This window comes from Athene noctua, chromosome 19, assembly GCF_965140245.1.
Source record: "Athene noctua chromosome 19, bAthNoc1.hap1.1, whole genome shotgun sequence".
In the NCBI taxonomy this organism is placed as follows: domain Eukaryota; kingdom Metazoa; phylum Chordata; class Aves; order Strigiformes; family Strigidae; genus Athene; species Athene noctua.
In genome coordinates this window covers 392,430-412,858 of record NC_134055.1, presented here as the reverse complement: position 1 = coordinate 412,858, position 20,429 = coordinate 392,430, and positions in this window count along the sequence as shown.

Genomic DNA, 20,429 nt, shown 5'->3' with positions numbered 1-20,429 from the left:
CCCACGCAGAGATCAGCCCCCGCCACCGCCTCAGCCCCAGTTTGCCCCATCTCTGGCTCCCCAACCACAGTGGAGCTGGCCGCGGTCCCAGAGCAGCGAGAGGGGGAGAAAGAGTTGGTGCAAATGCAGACGGGCTCATCGGAAGAGCCGAAGAGGCAGCGGGAGGTACTCGGATGTTGTGGGATCTCTCCCGTCAGACCCCTGGCCCTGGAGGACAGACAGACAGACAGACACTGCAAGCACACCGCCTTGCTGCCCCTGGGTAGGACAGAGCCAAACTGCACCTCTGCTTCAAGAGAGGTTGAGGTTTTCCACAAGACGGTCAGTAAAGGCAACTCCTCCACAGAAAATTCTTTACACATATTATTCAGGATTATACTTGTGGTAATCAAGAATTTGTAGGTCAATGATTTTAAAAACCTTTAGGCTATAATTAAGTGCCTGAAATTCACATGAGAATCAACATGGAAATTAAAACCAATTACACCGCAAAAATAACACTTACTGTGCCCTTCTGCAGCACCAAAAACCGTCTTGAAAGAATTAATTCTCACTACCAGGGACTAAAAATCAAGACAGGGTAAGATGCCCTTCTGCATGGTAGCTTAAAGCCTGCAATGGGCTATCAAAATACGGACCACAGATGTTTCAAACATCCCTAGCTTCAGATATCACAATTAGGCAAGTATCTTCTGTATTTTCATACAGTCTGTTTCACAAAGTAGACATTTTTAGGTCATTCAGTAAGTTTACTGGGAATGCTTGCTATTTTGCTCATAATTTTTTTCCCCAATACTGGATGGTCAGAAACACGTGCAGCCTCCAAGGAGCTTGGGTTTACACCTCATCTGCACTGGCAGCAGTGGTTTCACTCCTGTGCAACCAGTGACAACACAGGAAAATTCTTCATCAAATTCAAGTTTATCCTGTATATAAAAAACATACCCAATGTTAAGTCCTATTTTGAATGATTTGTACTACATCTGCCCATGAATTTAGCAGATTAAAATTGTGTGTGTTTGTACCACCTACTTTCATTAAGGATGGTGTCTTAGCGAGGTACTCTAACCATATATTTAAATTTAATGGGCTTAGTCCCACTGAATTTAATAGGCTATGAAATCCGGTGTGTGCCTGGCTGAATTCAGGAAAAATTCACACAGGGCATCTTGTTATTTTTCTTGTCATATTTGGGTTAAATAAATAAATAAATAAAGGAAACGGGAAAATTAAAAGAACTGAAAGGGCCACTGTAGGGGGGCACAGAGGTAAACTTCATTTTAGCAACCAGAAAAGAAAAAAAGGGCTGTCAAATTTCTACTCTACTAATGTACAAAGTAAAGTTTTTATTTTACCCTCTTGCCTCTAAACTGGAGCCAGAAGGTGAAATATTCTCTGCTAGTAAAAATGAACGCAAGCCTGAACACACTGGAATTCAAGGAGAAAATTGGGCATATACCAAACTTACAATAAATCCTTTCCCAAATTACACTGAGGTGAATTACAACCATTTGAAAATTTGATCATGAGATTCCTGGTACGAGTTTATAAAATGGTTTTCTCAAGTCATTTCCATGTTTTGTGGTCCATACCATCACTCCGGAGCAGCCCACAACTCCCTCTAATACTTCAGGTGGTGCCGCCAGCCCTCAGTTGTGAGCCTTCACGACAGCCTGCCGGAGCTGTGCTCACGGGGAGGGCGCCTTTGGGGGGGCACAGGCATCACCCTGAGGCTGCCTGGGCTCGCTCCCCCCGGGGCTCCGTGCCCGCAGCTCCCACCAGCCAGGAGCCAGCACCAGGCTCCGGCTCCGTCCCACGGTGACCTCGGAGCAGCACAGGAATGGGCTGCACACCGGGAGGAGGCAGAGGGGGGGCAGCCCCACCAGCTCCCCCGCTGATGAGAGATTGAGACATCTGACACAAGAGCTGTGTGGCAGCCACTCACCATAAAACCAGACATTTCCCTCCGTTATACAGTAAATAAATTACATTCCATCCTCTCGGCAAAGCTTTTCAATTCCATTTCCATTCAAAAGTTTTAAAAGTTCGCATTGCCAGAAGAGTCCAATCCCATTAGGATGAGCTCTGGCTCTGAGGCAGTGTTATGTGTATGTCCGGGTATTTATGGGGCTGCAGTTTCTCCCAAGAGGATGCTTTCAAGGAGGTACAATCAGATGTGATGCCTTCTATGCAGTGCAAGGCAAAAGCCCTTTAGCCTTCTGTGTCAAAGAATCCTTGCATTTTATTTTTGAGAGGTTCTGTCATACACCTTCCTGTTCCACCAAGGTACCAGAAAATAACTAACAAGTTTTTTAATACAACTTTTTATTCCTAAAAGACACGCATTGAGACATAATGCTTAATCAAGAAAACAAATCCTTACTGTACACCGTTTGCTGCAGTCAAACAATTAAGTTTTTATAGCTTCAAGATGCCTCCCAAGACTTCACAGTGCAGGTCAGAAGGGAACCGAAATAAAAACTAAAGACCCCTGTACAAAAGCAGCTATGCTGCATTTCCTACCACCCCGGGGAAGCTGATTAATTCTCCTCCGGCTTTATATTTTTCTCACTCTCTTAATGATGGTCTCTCAAACACATGTTAAAGTTCCAAGGCACCAACTCCTAATCTGTGCCATTTATTTACACTGCTGCTGCTTCCTCGCAAGCCACGTCCACAACAGACAGATTTAGCAGAATAGGAAGGAAGTTGCTGTTGGGTAACAGTACCTAACCTGCAAAGATTTATCACTTGTAATTTCACTCCTGAGTACTGGTATACTCAAGCATGTTTTTATTTACACGATGGCATCCTAAAAGTAGCTGATATAATTTTAAATATTTTTACCACACCTTCCCAAACAGCTGTGTTGAAAAAGGCAAAGCAGAAAGAACAAGGATGACACATGGCCTTACTGAAACTACACGTCTTCTCTTTAGATTGCAAAGAGTATACAAGAGGAGGTGTCCCACTACTCAAAGGGAAAAGGAAAATCCAGATTTCTCTCTCCACCAAGAAACAAATTACATTTTTCCCCTCTCACCTCTAATAAATTAGAAATCTATTTTTCCTCAACTTGTCTTTCCCAGCCCACACATTAGTGTAGTGCAATTAAAATCAGATGTTCACAAATTAGAAAAATAGCCATTTCCAGAGAGTTTTAAGACATTCTAACAGAAAACAAACAAGTGCAAGCAGCAGGGACACGTGCACACACAACACCTCCACTCCAGCATCGACAAGGATGGTAAAGCTCCTTCTAAGCTTAAAGTGCCGAGTTCAACAGCTTTAGCCCGACTGCCAACATTGACTTAGGACTCCCAAAACACCGAGCAAGTGGTGGCACAACAGGACCCTTTTCTAGCTGGAAGGCCGAGGAGACCAGAGGCAGGTGAGGCACACGGCACCAGGCCCAAGCAGATATTCAGACATCAGTTTTTTGTTAGGGGAAGGAGTGAATCTGAAAAATTCCTGATGATTTCTCATTTAAAACAGTGAAGAATTTTTAAGCAGCTTCATTTCACTTCAGCAGGTGGTGGTGATTTTATTCACAAATAGCAATACAGATTTGCCTTTGTCTCCAGTCTCTCCATGAGGTATGAGAAGTGGTGATGGGGCACAGGAAGATGATGCATTTTTTTTAAATGCTGCGTTTAAAAAGGTGACAAGTATTTCCTCAGTCTGTTGCTCGGATTTTTCCATTATGAATCACTGCAGCTTAGATAAATGAGGTCACCAGGTTTGAAATGCCAGGCTTCATTATCTCTCCACACTCAAGCAGTTTGACTGGCTCCTGTGTCAGTAATTGCTTCACCTGATATTAATAACAAGCTCCCTGCCTGTAGAAACAATCTATCCATACAGTGCTAATGGGAGAAAGAAGAGGAGAAATGAAAACTATGTGGGTAAACAAATGACAAGGTTATGCCGTTGCCTATCAAGTGCTGAAAGGCCATTTACCAAGGATTCAGAGAAGACAGCTCAAGAAACTTGGCTTCGGCGATACGAGAACAAGAATTGCCCTACGTTTTAGCGGCCACAAGTAGCTGGTTGCTATTATTTTGGTTAAAAAGAAACCTTTTCTGAATATTCCCATGTGAATATTTTAGAATAATTATCTCTTGCAAGATGATAAATAGATGTTTGCTTTTGGGAAAGAAGCAGAGGCCAGAGCACTGAGCAACGAATGATAAACCCTAATTAAAGGAAAAATACTCACAGAATTGCCTTTGCTATGAAAAATGTAAAAAAATAAAAAACCTTTGCAGCTATCCGTCTGGATAGCTGAAAGATGAAAAAAGTTCTTCAAGTGAAGCTAACTTGATTTCTGTCCCCCCTCCCCAAAACTGCCAGGTTGCTTTCTGTAGAGCCTTCAGGTAAAAAGAACAAAAAAATTGAAATTGGTCAGTGTCCTTTTTCTGTTCTCTTGAAGCCAGCATAAAGCTCATGAAAGGAATTTCTGCAACAGTGAGGGTTTTTTTAAGAGCACTCAACACTGGATTAGCCCTGGTTGTCTTGGAATCAATGGAAGTCCCAGCGCTAACTTGGGTACAGAGGAAAGTTAAGCCAAAGTGAAGCTTCAAATCTTCCACAAGGCTGCTACGGATGAGCGAGAGACAATGTCTTTCAAATGACATGTTGAGTTGCTTTGTATTCTCTGTTTGAAGACATATTCACCACAAGAGCCATCTGCACTAAGCAGAATCATCCCGCTGAAGAGGAAAGCTTCTCTTGCACACACACATTAAGGAACCAGTTTTCCACGGGGAGCTGATCCAGGCCCTTCCCACCCACACACACGTTCCTGCCCCAGCTCCCCAGCGCTGCAGCCTCACACCCACTGGCACTAGGCAAGGGCACGGAGATGGGGACGCAAACCTGTACAGGACAGTGCTGGTGCCAGGAGAAATTTGTTATTTTCTAAGACCCCTTAACGAGCTCAGAGTCAACTGTGCAGACCCCCACTGCTTTCAGTGAAAAAGAGCCTTTTGCACAATTATAATGCACAAATGAGACTGATGACTACAAACCACCGGGGCCCAGACTGCTTCTGTTCTGCTCAAGATAATGAACCCTGATCAGGCCTGCAGCCCCAGCACTTCGACAGGGAACAGTCTCAGCTGCCTGTTGTCGCAGCTAACAATGCCACTTCAGAGAGCTGAAAGAAAAACATACAACAGTATGGTGAAATTGGCCCCCTCCCCACTCCAGCTGCTTAAAGCAATTAGCGCGGCAGTACTTGCACTGTACCTACTGCAATATGGAATAGCTCAAGTCAGCACTTTGCAAACATTTCAGCCTTAAGATTAAATACTCAGTGAAAATCTGGTGTGTTAAAGAGACTGTATCAGAATGTAATTTCCTATCATTCCAGGAGCTTGCTGAAACATCAATTTATCCTTTAAGGCTCAACACAAAAAATTGGGATGAAATCCAAGGCTTGGTGGCTTAATCGCTAAGTAAAATACTATCCCTGAAACTTGCCACTCCACTTGGTAAAAGGGTCTCAAGGCTTTTCATCTGAAAAATAGAACAAGAAAAAAAGCCCAGCAAACTACTTACACCTTAAGGAACAGGACAAATGGTTTCTGTATGTTGCGACTTACAGAAATGAATGGCAACACCAGATGAAAAATGCATGTTCTGATGTAGCTCAGGGAGACATACAGAAACACTTAAAAAAAATATTTAACCTACTTAAATGCCAAACTCCTAATATGAAATGATTCTCTACAGGATTTTACTTAGACCTAGTTTTCTCAGATTAGTTCATCTACTCGCTGTTCAGCATTTGTAGAATCCCTGCAGCAGAGCAGACCACTGTCAGTATTTGCTGTGTCCCAGCTCTGTGAGCCCAGCCCCCTGGAAGATGGGAGCAGCGCCCCAGGACTGGGCCCCGCTCACCAGATCCAAGCCCAGGCCTCCACGCACCGACCCCCAGGAGCTGGAGCAGTGGGGACAGCCCCAACCACTGACTGGCAGTCATCGCTGAACACGATTTTAAACCCTCCCATCAAGCAGACAAGCAATCCCAGGAAAAATGTGTCTCCCCCCTAAGGCATCCACAAGATACATTATTTCTGTCTTTTCAGCCATGTTAAAGCCCAGAAGCCTGTTTCTCTCTGCATTCCCATGGCTGAACTTGGGTTGTTACTGCTTCCTACACTCCTCCACAGCCACAGTGTCCTGACAGACTCACACCACAATATGGTTTCCTAGTCTTTCCCACTGACCATGCCTCCCAGCAGTTAATCTTCTCCCTTCACCATACTTCACTTCCTTCATCAAAGATTAATTGTCTTGGCAATGACGGCTAACAGCCCATCTCCGCAATTAACGTGGTTCAGAAAACAGATGACCTGCCATCCGGGACACAACACAGCATGGTGCAAAAAGCAACAGCTCCCATGCTTGCTTTTCATTTGGAAAGCTGCTGTCTGGTCTGGTTCTGGCTGGTGCTCGCATCCTCTTCTGAACTGGTGCTCCTTCGCGACGACGCAAGGTCAGGTGTGACACTGTCTTTCACAGAAGCACCTCCCCAGGGGGGCAGATCTCTGCAGCACCCGCAGCTCCACCCCACAGACACCGACACGTCGTGCCACAGAAGGCAGAGTCACATTCAAGGTAAGGCTTCCAAAATTATTCGTGCTGCCAGCTTTGTAGCTCTCTAATGGACATAGTTAGAGAGCATAATTGAGGTAATAATTGAGCATAATAGAGGGCATCGGTGTAACTTCATAGTTTCCCATTCTGTAACACAAGGGCATAAGGAATCTGAGAAAAGCCGAGACAGCAAACTGCATGGAAGCAGCAGGAAAAGCTGAATAAGCACAGACAACATAGTGTAGTATCAAAAAACGCAAAGACCAAAGGAGAAAAATCCAAGATGAGTGTTGACTGGAGCACGGGCTGGACTGTGAGCAGAGACATCACCTCTTGTTCGATGCCCGCCCTGCTGAGGACACCTGGCAAGCAGAGGTCCATCAAGGCAGCATCTGACTCCGGCATCCTCCCCACCTGCAGCTGCCCTCGGCCGAGCACAGAAAGCAGGGCAGCATTAGCTGATGCTGCTAACAGCATTCCTGCCTCTGGCTGCAGCGTGGCCTCCGGGTGTATTTACTGCAATGTCTCCGATCCCCACTTTGTAGCAAACACCAGGCCATGACAAAGATTTCCCTGGGGGAAAAAAAACATCTGTAACTACCCAAATTATCTTAGAAATCAGACTTGTGAACAAGGATGAGCTGATGCACAGGACTTAGTTTACCCAAGATGCAGGTAGACAACTGCAGGGGAAATGCAGAAGTATTTGTTAGCACCAGGAGCTAGAGGACAACAGTCTGGCAACACGTTCAATGCTAGTTAGCTCTGCATGAGCAGAATACCAGCTGCACGTTACAGAAGCTATTTATGTGACAGAGGAAAGGATGTAAAAACAGCAGGGGATAGAATAAAAGCAGAGAAACTGCTCTGAGCCTGAGCCTCAGTACTGTCAGGACTGTGCAACATGCTGTACATCACAAGAGGGGCCCATCCAGCGCCCATCAGCTCCGGGCTCCTGGCACCAGGAGGTACAGGAGATACCATTTAAGTCAACTGCTGTCAGCCCATATTGTGCCTGTAAATAATCTCTTGCCTACATCCTGGATACGGTGGGGGTTTTTTTCCTCAAAACCACCTCATCTGCCCAACAGCTGGACAGAACACCCACATCTAGTCCTGAGCCTGCAACAAAAATAAATGTCATACTGTGGCTCACATCTAGTCTGGCTCTCTAAAATCACCCAGAATTCATTCTTAGTTTTGGAACACGGACTATTCAAACTGTGTTTTAAATTCAACTCAAAACTTAACGCTTTCTGTACACAGACATAGAGACAACACAAAGCAGAAAGAACCAGACTCCTGGTCTTTATTAATTCCTAACAATACTGCTGAATTAGTACCATGTGCCACAGCTATGAACTCCAGCAAGGGACAAGCTACTGCTGTGAAATTGTTCTAACAACCTAGTTTCTGCTACAATCACACAACACTGGATGGCTTTACCGAAATTTTCCCTCATCTAAAGCTTGGATCTTTCCACTTCCTCACCTCACAAGTCAGCAAGGGCTCTGGTGTCAGTATCACCAGGGCCAGGACACTCTTCCTCAGGGTTCAGACATCAAAGGACATTTGCATCCAGGCTGCAGACAGAGCAAGGCACTTTCTTGTTCACCACAATGTGCAAGAAGAAACCTGCTTTAGATATGCATGATACACAATCCGATTCCAATTCATTTCAAGGTACATACCCTTGTATTGATCCATACTCACAATACCAGCAGCTACTGTTGAAGAGATGTTGCTGGCACAGTTAATGAAAGCCCTAAGGTACCCTTAGCTCAAGCACACACAGTGGCTCAGGGAAAGGAACAGGGCTCCAAAGTGGTACTAAATATAGCAATGGCCCCGGAGATATTACACTGACTCATGAAGTACTCGCCTGTAAGTGATGACTTTTACCTTTAGATGTCTGTCTACTGCCCCGTGTTTAAATACACTGCATCTTGGGTCTTTTGTTCCTTTCAGGATGATGTTTACCCTTCAGCGGAATGACATGCTCCTCTGCTAAAAGCACTTCAGCTACATAGATGCCACATAACTGTCTCCTTTTAGTCATGGTCACAATACTAACACAAGAGGTATTTGAACTTATATGAAATGCACATAGTAGGCTGCTTTACTCCTAACTTGGAGCTCTGTATCCTATATCCATGGCTCAGCAGAAATTCAGCCAGGCCCTACTTACAATATCTACAGTGTTTAAAATCTTTAGTCTTTCTCGCCAGGAAGATTTACTGAGGTGCTGCAATTGCAAGTGGATGAAAAGCAGGATGGTGTTTCAGCCGTTACTCAGGTATCACCCACTGTTCCCAGTCAGTTTTCACATAGAGAACTCATTCAACCAGGGCAAAATAGAAAATTGCTTCAGAGCACCAGCCACTATCTTACAAAAACACTGTCTATGTTTGCACTACCTTCTGGAGCTATGACACCTGAAACCACACCAATGATCTGTTCCCAGGAGATGCAGATAACTGCAAACCAGTGAGACCAGGTGGTGGGCAAGTGTAGGAAGTTTCTCCAGAAAAAAAAAAATATTTCACAATGACTAGAACCAGTGGAGGAAAACTAAATACCCCACTCCTCAAAGGGGAAAAACAAACCAACAAACAACAAAAAAAACCTAGGAAAGCTGAAACTGGAGCAAACGTCTACAAAAAAAATGCTGCTATTAAATCCACACAACTGGTAGAAACTACCTTCTGTTTTAACTGTGCTCCTTCACACTCTTCATTTATGTCAGAAAAAAGTGATAAAAGTCAAAGCACTCCTAGAACTGCTGATGCCCCATCTCTGCTTGACTTTATCCACGTTTTGTTGGGAGCCATTGTTGATACCAGCACGGAGCATTATTATGAACCTCTTCAGTATCTCCCGAAGTGACACAGAAATCTACCCTCAAAATTAACCCCAAATGATCCTCACAAGAACCAGGGAGCATTCCTTGATTCTGGACTGCCCTATCGTCTACCCGCTGTTTGCGGAGATAATGCTCAAAGGCTTCTTCCTCTCTGAATCTTCAAACAGAGCCTGTATCAAACAAACGGACAGAGCGCTAACATCTCTTCACTGGTGTCAGAGTCCACAGTAGAGAAATGAGTAAGAATGACATCAAACATGGAAAGAGGAACTTTTCTCACCTTCTCCAGAAAGGTATGAGAGACTCTGAAGGTGAACCTGAAGGTGAGCAAGTCCACAGGACCTGATGAGATGCATCCACAAGTCCTGAGGGAACTGGCGGATGAAGCGGCTAAGACACTATCCATCATGTTTGAGAAGATGAGCAGGCTGGTGAAGTTCCTGCTGACCGGAACAGGGGAAACATAACCCCTAGTTTTTAAAAGGGAAAAAGAGGAAGACCCAGGGAAGTACAGGCCAGTCAGTCTCACCTCTGTGCCCGGCAAGATCATGGAACAGATCCTCCTGGAAGCTGTGCTGGGGCACATGGACAATAAGGAGATTGGTGACAGCCAACATGGATTCACTAAGGGCAAATCCTGCCTGATAATCTGGTGGCCTTCTAGGGGTTACAGCGCTGGTGGGTAAGGGAAGAGCGGCTGATGTCATCTACTTGTGCAAAGCTTCTGACACTGTCCCACACGACACCCTTGTCTCTAAATCGAGACACTCGGTGGGTACGGAACTGGCCGGGTGGTCACACTCAAAGTGTTGGGGTCGGTGACCAAGGGGCAGCAGTGACGAGGGTCAGGGTTGGGGCCGGCGCTGTTTAACCTCTGTGTTGGTGCCACGGACAGTGGGATCCAGGCACCCGCAGCACGTTCCCCCCGACACCGAGCTGTGTGTGCGGGGACAGGCTGAGGGAAGGGATGGGCCATCCCGAGGGGCCTGGGCAGGCTGGGGAGGGGGAGTGGGGGGAGTGAACCTCATGGAGTTCAACGAGGCCAAGGGCAAGGTCCTGCCCGTGGTCAGGGCGAGCCCAGCACAAACCCAGGCTGGGCCAGGAGGGGAGGAGAGCAGCCCCCAGGAGAAGGACTTGGGGGGGCTGGGGGGTGGAAACCTGCCCGTGAGCCAGCACCGTGCGCTGGCAGCGCAGAAAGGCCCCGTGTGCGGGGCTGCACCCAGAGCAGGGTGGGCACAGGGCCAGGGGGGGATTCTCCCCCTCTGCTCCGCTCTGGGAGACCCATCTAAAATACCAAGCTTGGTAAGAAAAATCAAGATGGAAGCATCAGAAAAAAGTTCAGTAACTTTCTCCATGAGCCAGCCACCGTGGCCAAGGAGCTTCTGAGGTGCCCTGCAATAAAGCACACTTTGCTTTCTCAGGCATCTCACTGCTTCATTGTGGTCTACTACCAAGCAGGAATGGAATCAGCTTGAATAAAGGTGTAAGAATCCAGCTGCAAGAGCTGATTTTGGTCCTCACTTCTCAGACTGCTCTGGTTTTACATCACTACTGTTGAGCCAATGGCTTTGCACAAGAGGCAGGTGTATTTCCTACCTTTCCCTGTGTCAGCCTTTTTCAGAGCCAACAGTCCTGCTGAAATAAAGCTTTTTTTGGTTTTGTTTTTTCAGCCTTCAACATGAATTCATGACAAACATGACCCTCCTTACTGCCTTTCTGAAAAACAGGTAGTTCTCCTGTAATTTGTCTTTCAGCTCCCCCAGCCACTAGCAACTAAAAAACCTCAAGCCCATGCTTTGATGAAAGTTGAATACTATATAGCACTTAAAAATTAACATGCTAATGAATTTTCCAGAATAACTGAATCTAACGTTACAATCAGTGGTACTGATTGTCTCTGGGATAGGAAATTGCAAAAGAACAATTAGAATCATTTCTGCAAACAAAATCCTTTGATATTAATTAAAGGCAAAGATTAACTGTCAGTCATGTTTACTAGAAGCAAGTTCAAGATTTACCCGATCATGGTCCAACACACATTATCTCAGCGCTGTAACAGGATACCGAGCAGGCATCTTCAGACTGACAGTGTCTCAACTTTACCTGCCACTTTTGAGGCAATACACAGCAAAAACCTCATCATTTGAGAAAACAAATCAACCTAATTTTGATTGCTCAGTCAATACAAGTCAATATAAGAGCTACTTATAAATTCTCTCCTAACCTTTCATCTTGAAAAATGCCAATTTGCAGGAAACAGACTACCTACTATCCATGTCTTTGTTTGGTGGCTAAAGTCACAATAATGTTAGAGCTGACACCACTCAAAACGAATCTGCAGGTAAGGAGGAGAAATTGAGGAAGTCAAAACCCCTTCCCATGTGAATGTTCTACCTCCCCACCCCGTAAGTGCTAAATGTGCTTCCTGGGAACCCCACGTGAGGCAGCAAGGGGTTCGTTTGGGAAGTGTACTCTGTTACTCCCAACACGCAGTGTCACTCTGGAAACCCTTCTGGTAAATAACCTTTCTGGGTCAGACATTAGCACTGCACTCTGGTTAATTATATCAGTGAGAGAATATTAATAGCAATTCGTAATTCATAACCATTTATTTCAGACCAAGAGCTTTCACTCCAGCAATTTATCCAGCTGCTGGCTTTGAACTCACTACTTATCAGTCTGGGGGCACTACAATGTCCGACAAGTCAAGGCCCAATCTTTTTCACAGGAATGCACCTGTTGCCTAGTGCAAAGTCAATTAACTATATTACTGTTGATTACGCAGCCTACAACTGAATGCCTGGCACACAGAGGGCTGGCTCCATTCAGCAATATACTTTTGCCCAAGACACCTGAGGAAGTTCAGAGCTCTAGTCTGAAAACACAACGTGCAAGGAAAGGAAGTAATTCCTGCTACAGTCAGCTTTCTTCCCTAAGGTCTTGCTAAAATACAAACACTTGCACTAAGTGATGTTACACCCCTGCATCGCTCAGAAGGCATAACTTGGAAAAAGCCAAGACGACCCTCTCAAGGTGGTGAGAAGTCAGCCAAGGCACAGACTTTAAGCTAGATGAGGTCCCAGTGTCCTAGTTGTGCTGTAAGAGCTAGTCCGTGCCCTGGATAGCAACACAGCACAGGTGAGAGGAGGCCACCCTGCCTCTCACGCCACGTTCAGCCAGCACAAGAACCGAACGAGGCACGCACAGGAAGGAGGCACCTTGCTCAAGGCCTCGTGCTGATCTGGAGCACGGCCTCTTCGAGACAGCCCCCTGCCCCACACCACCTTCAGTAACCACAGGAGCTCAATGTGGCATCAATTTCTAAACCTCACAGAAGAAACATGCATATTAGACTTCAGCTCCAAGTCCCAGCAAGGTGTGAATTATTATCCCACAGCGGCCATCTAAATCTCATAATGGCACAGACTAGGCATTATGTGATGATAATACCTACATTGTAGAGCCTTCTTCCAATAATAAAAGGACATAATGTTCAAATTAGTAGGTGTAAGCTTTATTATTCTCTCAGATAGTTAGGACTTTCAATTTGTGAATCAAAATGGGTGTGGGTATACCTCCACTAACTGTCTTCTCAGAGTGCAGGATTTATTGCTCTGCCTCATGTTTCTAATTCATGCTATGGCTGAAGGAGGCATTTGTTGCTTGGAATATGCACTAACGTATCTTCTCTGTCTTTGAACGAGCTTTCCGGAAGCCAAGATGCAGCTGCAGGAACCATCCCTTACTCAGATTCACCTAATGATGGGCACTGTTTCACAGAGGATTACAATGCCAGAAAAAGGAATGAATACTAACAGATGCAAAGCATAGGTGGCTATCAGTGGAAAGAGTTACTAATTCCCTCAGGCAAATTTCAATAGCACCACCAAAATGTCTCTGACAAAAAGAGCCTACGAAAATTCCCTAGAAAACCAGTCTCTCAGAAGAAAATGCCATGCTTTGATAAATTGTTCAAATGCAAATACAGACCTCAGACCCTCTGCAGGCTCTGATGCCTGAGAGACAGAGATTAGTTCATACAAGTGAGGATCAGACCCAAGCATCAGCCCAGTAGCCATGCGGCAGACAGAAGCAACCTTAGTCCTTGAAATTTTTAGTCTGAATCAATGAAAGTCCAAGAACCTCACTGGGCTTTGCAGAGATGTCCAATTCCATGCATTCCATTCCTTACTCCTTACAACTTCTCAATTATGGTTTCTGTATGCACAGCCCCCTCCCAGAGACTCTGCCCCACCTGCCTTGGCCAAGAGGAGGAAGAGGCAACTAGAACGGGGGGAGAGAAGGCAGGAAAACTCAGCCACAGACAGTTTTAGGAATGCTGCAGTTTACTGCAAATATTAGTGTCCGAGACAAATTGAGGTACTTTCTGCTTATGCTGATAGCAACCTCAAATCACCAGTTAGTGGTCTGAGAAGAAACCCACAGGGAGGATGGAGCCATCTTCGCACCTCCCACCACCTCCCCCCGTGCAGGGCTCCTCATTAAGCACACCGCAGCCTCCTGCCCTTGATGTGGTTTATACGGTCTAAACAAAACGCAAATACCAGAATCTCCTGCTTAGACAGACATGCAAGTTGAAAATTATCTTTGCTCTTTCTTGACAAGGCGACATCCATCAGTCAGATGCGGCGTCTCTTAGAGACGGCACCAGAACACAAGTGGTGCCAGTCATTGCTTCACCTGCACACAATGGTTCAAGGCCTGTTAAACCGGGAAGGAAGATTCACAGGGCTTTTTGTGATTTTGTTCCCCAGGGCTTCAAAAGGTAAAAGGAAAATTGGGACTTCAGAACCACTCAATGCCCAGCTGAGCACAAAGCCAAGCCATCAAATTTTCAAGTCAATTAACACAGTAGGAGGGCACTGAGCACATCTGTAAAAAGTGTTCCTTAAACACCTCAGTGAAAACTGGGCTCTCTGAAACCGAGTCTGAACTTCTAACGTGCCTCTGCTTACTAGCCTTCTATGAGTTATACTTCATTCCTAGAAAAACATTTTTTGACATTAGTGAAATGTCATATTGAATAATGTCTACCTAAAGCAACTGGTTGACCCAAATAATTTTCCAAATTCCCATTTTCCAAGAGACAAAGCATCCAGAGCAACTCCAAGCACAGACACGATGGCCAAGCGCTGTTAACGCACCAGGAAGGAAGAGGAAGGAGGAAAGACATTATGCATTAACTCATTCACCACAGTCTGTGCAGCCTTCTCACACTCTGTCATACCCATTTTGATTTGGTTCTTTCCCTGGAGACAAAGAATTTACCATTGATGAAATTCAAAGAAAACAAAACTGGCAAAAAACACATGAACTCAGGAAGTCTCGTTCCAGGAAATCCCAGCCAGTTTTTCAGCTAATATAAGTTGCATCGTAGCAATAAAGAAGTGACAATTTCAGCAAATTTCTGGCACTTTCAAGTACCAAAAAAACAAGTATGAAAAAATCATCTCATTATAAATTATCATAGTAGTCAATTAAAGTACCACCACGCTCTCTTCAGCCTCATCCTTCATGCCTTAGCACCCTTTGCCACTACTGGGAAAAGTTGGGTTGGGAAAGTCCTTCTTAACACAAAAGCTTCATGTACAGCAAATCCTTCCAGAAGACTTGCCTCCACGAAAGGGTAAGAGGCAGGTCCTGTGAGCAGCTGATTTTAATCCACTACTGTTACTGAAGCTTCTGGATTTAGGGCTCAGTGGTGACCCCTTAGAGAAGGCAGATCACCTACAGACCTCCCTGCCTTCCCAAAACCCTTGATCATCACGACAGAGCTGGAAGTCTTCCCACCTGTGAGTTTTTCAAAGTCACAGAGCGAGGCAGAGGACAAAGCAGGGACAAAGTACCAGAGTCTTGACTCTGCTGCTGCTTGTCAAGAGCCACATCAGCCGCCGCACCTCCTGCGCCCCACGCTCACCCCGTGAGCACGCCGCTCAGCCCTGGCCGCCGCTCTAGGAGAGAGCTTTAACAGTCGGGAAGGATCACCAAGCCCACGCCCGTACCTGGCGCTAACAGGACAGCATATTCCACCCTGCCCTTACCAGATCCTCTGCACGCACAGAGTCAGCAACAGCTCTGGCCAAGAAACAGAGCTGAACAAAGGTTTCAGAGTATGTTTTAGGATAAAAAAAACAGATAATTTCAAGATCCAGCATGCTTGCACAATAGAAACATTATACATTAACCATTTTATAGGCGTAAAATCCAATCAACTTTTTGACCACCTGCCTTCATTCAAAAAGAGCAAATTGTTAACCTGTTAAACCAGGAGCATTTAATGTATTTCTTGACCTACTCACAGGTAAAAAAAATTAGAGATATGTTCAAAAATAGAATAAAACTTCTTCCATAAACCATAGGGGTTATTACTATTGCTTCAGCTTGGCTTTACACAAGGGGAATAAAAACATTTATGAAATTGTACAGCTACTGTTCCATGTGCCCCCATTTATAGCTTAAGGAGATGTACTCCATGCCAAAGTTTCATTTTTCAGAGTATTCTACCCAAATCCTCTTGGTATTAAATTTATCCCTAAAACTGGAACAGACAGACGACGAGTGCTGGGCAGGAATCCTCACATGTGCTGTTCTGTCAGGTGCTGTCAGCTGGCAGAAAGGGAGCAATTCTCCAGAGCAGCAGGCGTGATTTTGGGGACAGACTCTTGCTCCTGCCACTGAGTTATGTACCCGAGAATCTTATTACAACAGCTTCTTAGAAGTGGAAGTATGGAAAGAAAGGTCACAGAGCATTTCTGCTGAGGAACTGTTTGAAGTCATAGGCCATGCAGTCTAAAATCCTAAGCACAGGCCATTACATGCCTCCAACAGACAAACATGGATGCACACACAGGGACTGCCCTCCTCCCGCTACCTCTCCATCCATGGAAAGCCAAGAGGACTCCAGCTTTCAGGAATGGAAGAAGCCACAGTCAAATCAGGCATTCCTTCCTCCCTGCCTCCACCTTTTCGGGCAGTATTGCTGACCAAGATGAATGACTCGCTATATCCTTTCTAATGACTGTCTATTCCACAGCTGACATTTTGTTAAACTACAGCAACTGACATATCCTCAGGGACATTCTAATGATCAATTAGATTTGTAAGCTGTTGCTACTGAACCTCATCCTAGGAAGACTGGCAGAGGACAAGCATCAAGAAAACAAGGAAAGCAAACAGAAGTTAAAAACAGCAATCTCATTTTATCCTGGGGAAAAGAGAGCTCCAGTAGTGCACAATGTCTAAAACATACAAGATTAACATCCGGAATTGACAGCTGGATTATCTTTAGTTAGCACCTCCAGCTTGTCAAGCCAGCTTGACTGTTGCATCTGTGATAACTGTGCTTTAAGAGACTCAACCAAGAATGGATGGGTCTCAAAGCAGGGTGGTGGTTTGTTTTTTTTTTTAAATCACAATCTTGATACTTTATCAGAAGATGAAGTGTTTGAGATGAGATAATGTTACCCCGTCTGAAATAATGCTGCCAATCAAGAGCACAGGAGACAGCTCAATAGCAAAACAGTGGCCAAAAAGTGAGGAAATGGATATATTTAAGACCATACTCTGGCACACCATGCCAAGCAAAGCAGTATGTTACTGAACTGATTTTAATGTACTTATGAGTATGGTTTCTGAAGTTAAACGCCAAATACTGTTACTCATAATGCCACCCAACCAGAACTCAGGATCCAACATTCATCCACAGCTCCCAATTTGTAGAATTACACACAACTGGTACCTTTAATTACAGAATTAAAAGGCGATGAGAAGCAGGCGCCCGAAATCAGTTCCTTGTGCCCAAAAGGTTTGTCAAAATTCACCATGAACTGACTACCTGCCTAGCTCCCAACTGACTGCTCTCAGAAACTGGTGTCTGACTCACTGGGAGGCCTGGAAATTCCCACTGGTTACCCATCTGCACCTTAAACCACGCATACAGCTTTGGGGATCTGGCCTCATATACTTTAAGTCTTAGAAAACTCCAGCCCAGAGGTTCTTTATAATGTCACTCCTTTGGCAATAAAGTTAACAGCTGAATCAATACTGAGCTGACACTGGGAGCTGTCTCAAACCTGAGCTATGGATTTATTGCACTGAGTTCATGATAGATAGAGTGCAACTTGTGCAGACAGGCATCTTTGGCCTGGATCCATCTCTGTTAAAAGCCAGTAAAATTCCAGTTGCTGTCAGAGTTCCTGATTACTCTCTATATAGTGGCCAGAAAAACAGGGATCCACAGTCTGCCAAAATACTGCTGCATGCTTACCCAAAGGCACATCATGCCTCGCTCCTGTTCTCCCCTTTTCACAGGGGCAGGAACAGAGGTATGGAAAAACTAAAAGCCTCCCCATAGTCTACTCAGCCTTTCTGCAACAAAGTCAAAAACAAGAGGAAACCAGGCAACGTTGCCTGTTCACATCCACACTTGGAAAGCTAGAAGGATGCCAGCTGAATTGCTGTTTCAGATACTCAGGTGTGACATTCACACCCCCCCTCTGCCATTTAAAGTGCAATGGCCCATGTCTAGAACATTATCTCCATGGTAGAACAGAGTCCTTGGTGGGGGAAAGAAAGCAGCAATATCCTTAGCTGACACCACCACAAGGAAAAAGAAAACATTATAATAAAAGGTGATAGGAGAGCCAAGAGCATCAAGAAAGAAGCCTCTTACTACAGTATGATTCAAGCATTTTTAGAAACCTCCTCTTTCAGTGGGCTCCACTCCATGCCCTAGGGGCCCTAAGGCACTACCAAACAGCAGCTTCATGTGCTTATTCAGCATTCTTAAATTTGCTAATCTGGTGTAGGCTCACTTCCAAAAAAAAAAAAAAAACTGAAAAAAGTTAAACTGGGATAGTTCCAAGGGTATCATCACCCCACCAGTGATGACATTATAAAGTAGTGGTGCCATTTGGTTGCAAGGTTTTATTATGTAAAGCTCTTTCCCTTATTGGGAAAAAAAATGAAGCACCTGTCACACTACATTATTAAAGGCAAGGAAGCTGCTATAATACATTTTCTTGATCTGCAAACAGCATTTTTATGTTAGCAACAGGCAATACTTCTGCACAGCCTTTTCTCTGCTCTGTGCACTATAACATAGCTGGAACAGCACTTTAAAGTAGCAGCTTGGATGAGTTTCATTTTGGCATCTTCAGCCACGTTACAGATCTACTGAAACACGTTCTGATTAAGCACTGGAAAGAGGACAACTTCAATAGTTCACAAGAGCAGAGGACATGACAGGCCCTTATTTCTCCCTGCTGAAGCCTGCCTGCAGTCTTCTCAAACACCTACAGCTACTCTGGAGGCTCTTCAGACTGCTGGTACAGTGGGGAGCCCAGAGGGTCAGGCCCTCCTCTCCCCACGTGGTGCCGATTCCCGAGAAGAGCCATTCCAAGGCAGAACAGACCTGTTCCAACAGAGCAGCACGTCTGGGCTGCAGGTTCGCTCCCACACTTCCCCAACCTCCTGTCACTATTCCCACGGCTACACCTACCTTGCCCACCTCCAAGCCTGCTTACAGACAAGGGGACACAGGATGCCCGGGGCTCGCTACCAAGTGCTGGCAGATACAGGTGGCACGGCTCAACCTGCCGACATACCTTGTACCCTCACACACAGTCACAGCTCGCCTCGGCCTGGGCTGTGGTCAGCAGGGCCAATGCCGGGTGCCGATCAAGAATGTTACGGTAAAGGCAGAGGGTACGTGTAGTCCAGACTGACCCCCCGCACAGCAGAGCCAAGCGTACCCCCATCCCCACCTCCCTCCCGCCACGGCGCCTCAAGCCCTACCACTGCAGGCACGAGACTGTCCCACATCGCCTGCCTTCTCCCAGCACCCCCCACAGAAAGGAGACACACGCCTCTGCTCACCGCACAGAGGAAAGCGCAGAAGTTGAGCGGAGTACGGTAACAGGTCTGAGCACTCAGATCCCGCACTGATGGTACAGATAGGGGAGGGGAGCTTAATCTTTTCACAGGGGTAAGACCCCAGCCCCGAGGGGGAAGCAGCAGGGAAGGGCTGCGGTGCCGCAGCGGGCGCCTTTGGCCGGCAGCAGCACGGTTCCTCTGTCAGAGGACTGCAGGTTTGGAACGCAGCTGTAGGCAACGAGGCACGAGGGCAGAGCGTGGCCTTTCACTTACCAGGGCTGCATCAGTACCACGGTAGGTAATGGCTATGAAAAAAACAGAAGCCTCACTTGTGCTTTATTCTCCTAACAGAATTAGAAAATCTGTGGTTTCTTCCTAGCGAAAGATTTCTTGATACTACCAGACAAATATCTAGGGACAGGAAAAAGTCACACAGGACAGCCAAGTGTCTAACAAGCCCAAACCAATCCCTCCTGGCTAGAAAGCTAAATGTGAAATCAATTCTAAACAGATTCAGTGCTCAGAAGTGCTATTCAGAGATTCCCAAAATGTGCATTGGTCAAAATAAAAATGATTCAATTATCTCTGTGCGCTACTTGATTTGTTTAGACCTTATCAGCTGATGTATGGTCTTGTTTAATTCTTTGAGGTGTATTTAAGGGAAACACTACTAAACCTCTCACACTTAATAGGCAAATAAACCATAATACATTATGTTAAACATTTTAACGAGAGTTTGCATACTTAGAGCTATTCCTTAACAGTTAACATTTCATCAATGTTTGTGTGTGAATTTAAAGAGCAATTGAATGATACTCTGGAGATAAACATGGTTCAGTACTGAAAACTATGTACGCATGTATGGAAGTATGTCTCTTAGATCTGTGAGGTCCAGAGAAATTAGACAATATACACCAATACATCAGTAAAAAAACCACTAGAAAAATACGAGGAATTGTCTAAAGCCCACTGTGGGACATGGCAGTTAGTCTGGTAGATATAATTGCTGCTAAAACCTTGACAGCAGCAGTGAAGCTAATAGATTAAAAGTTCAAATGACGGAGGCTTG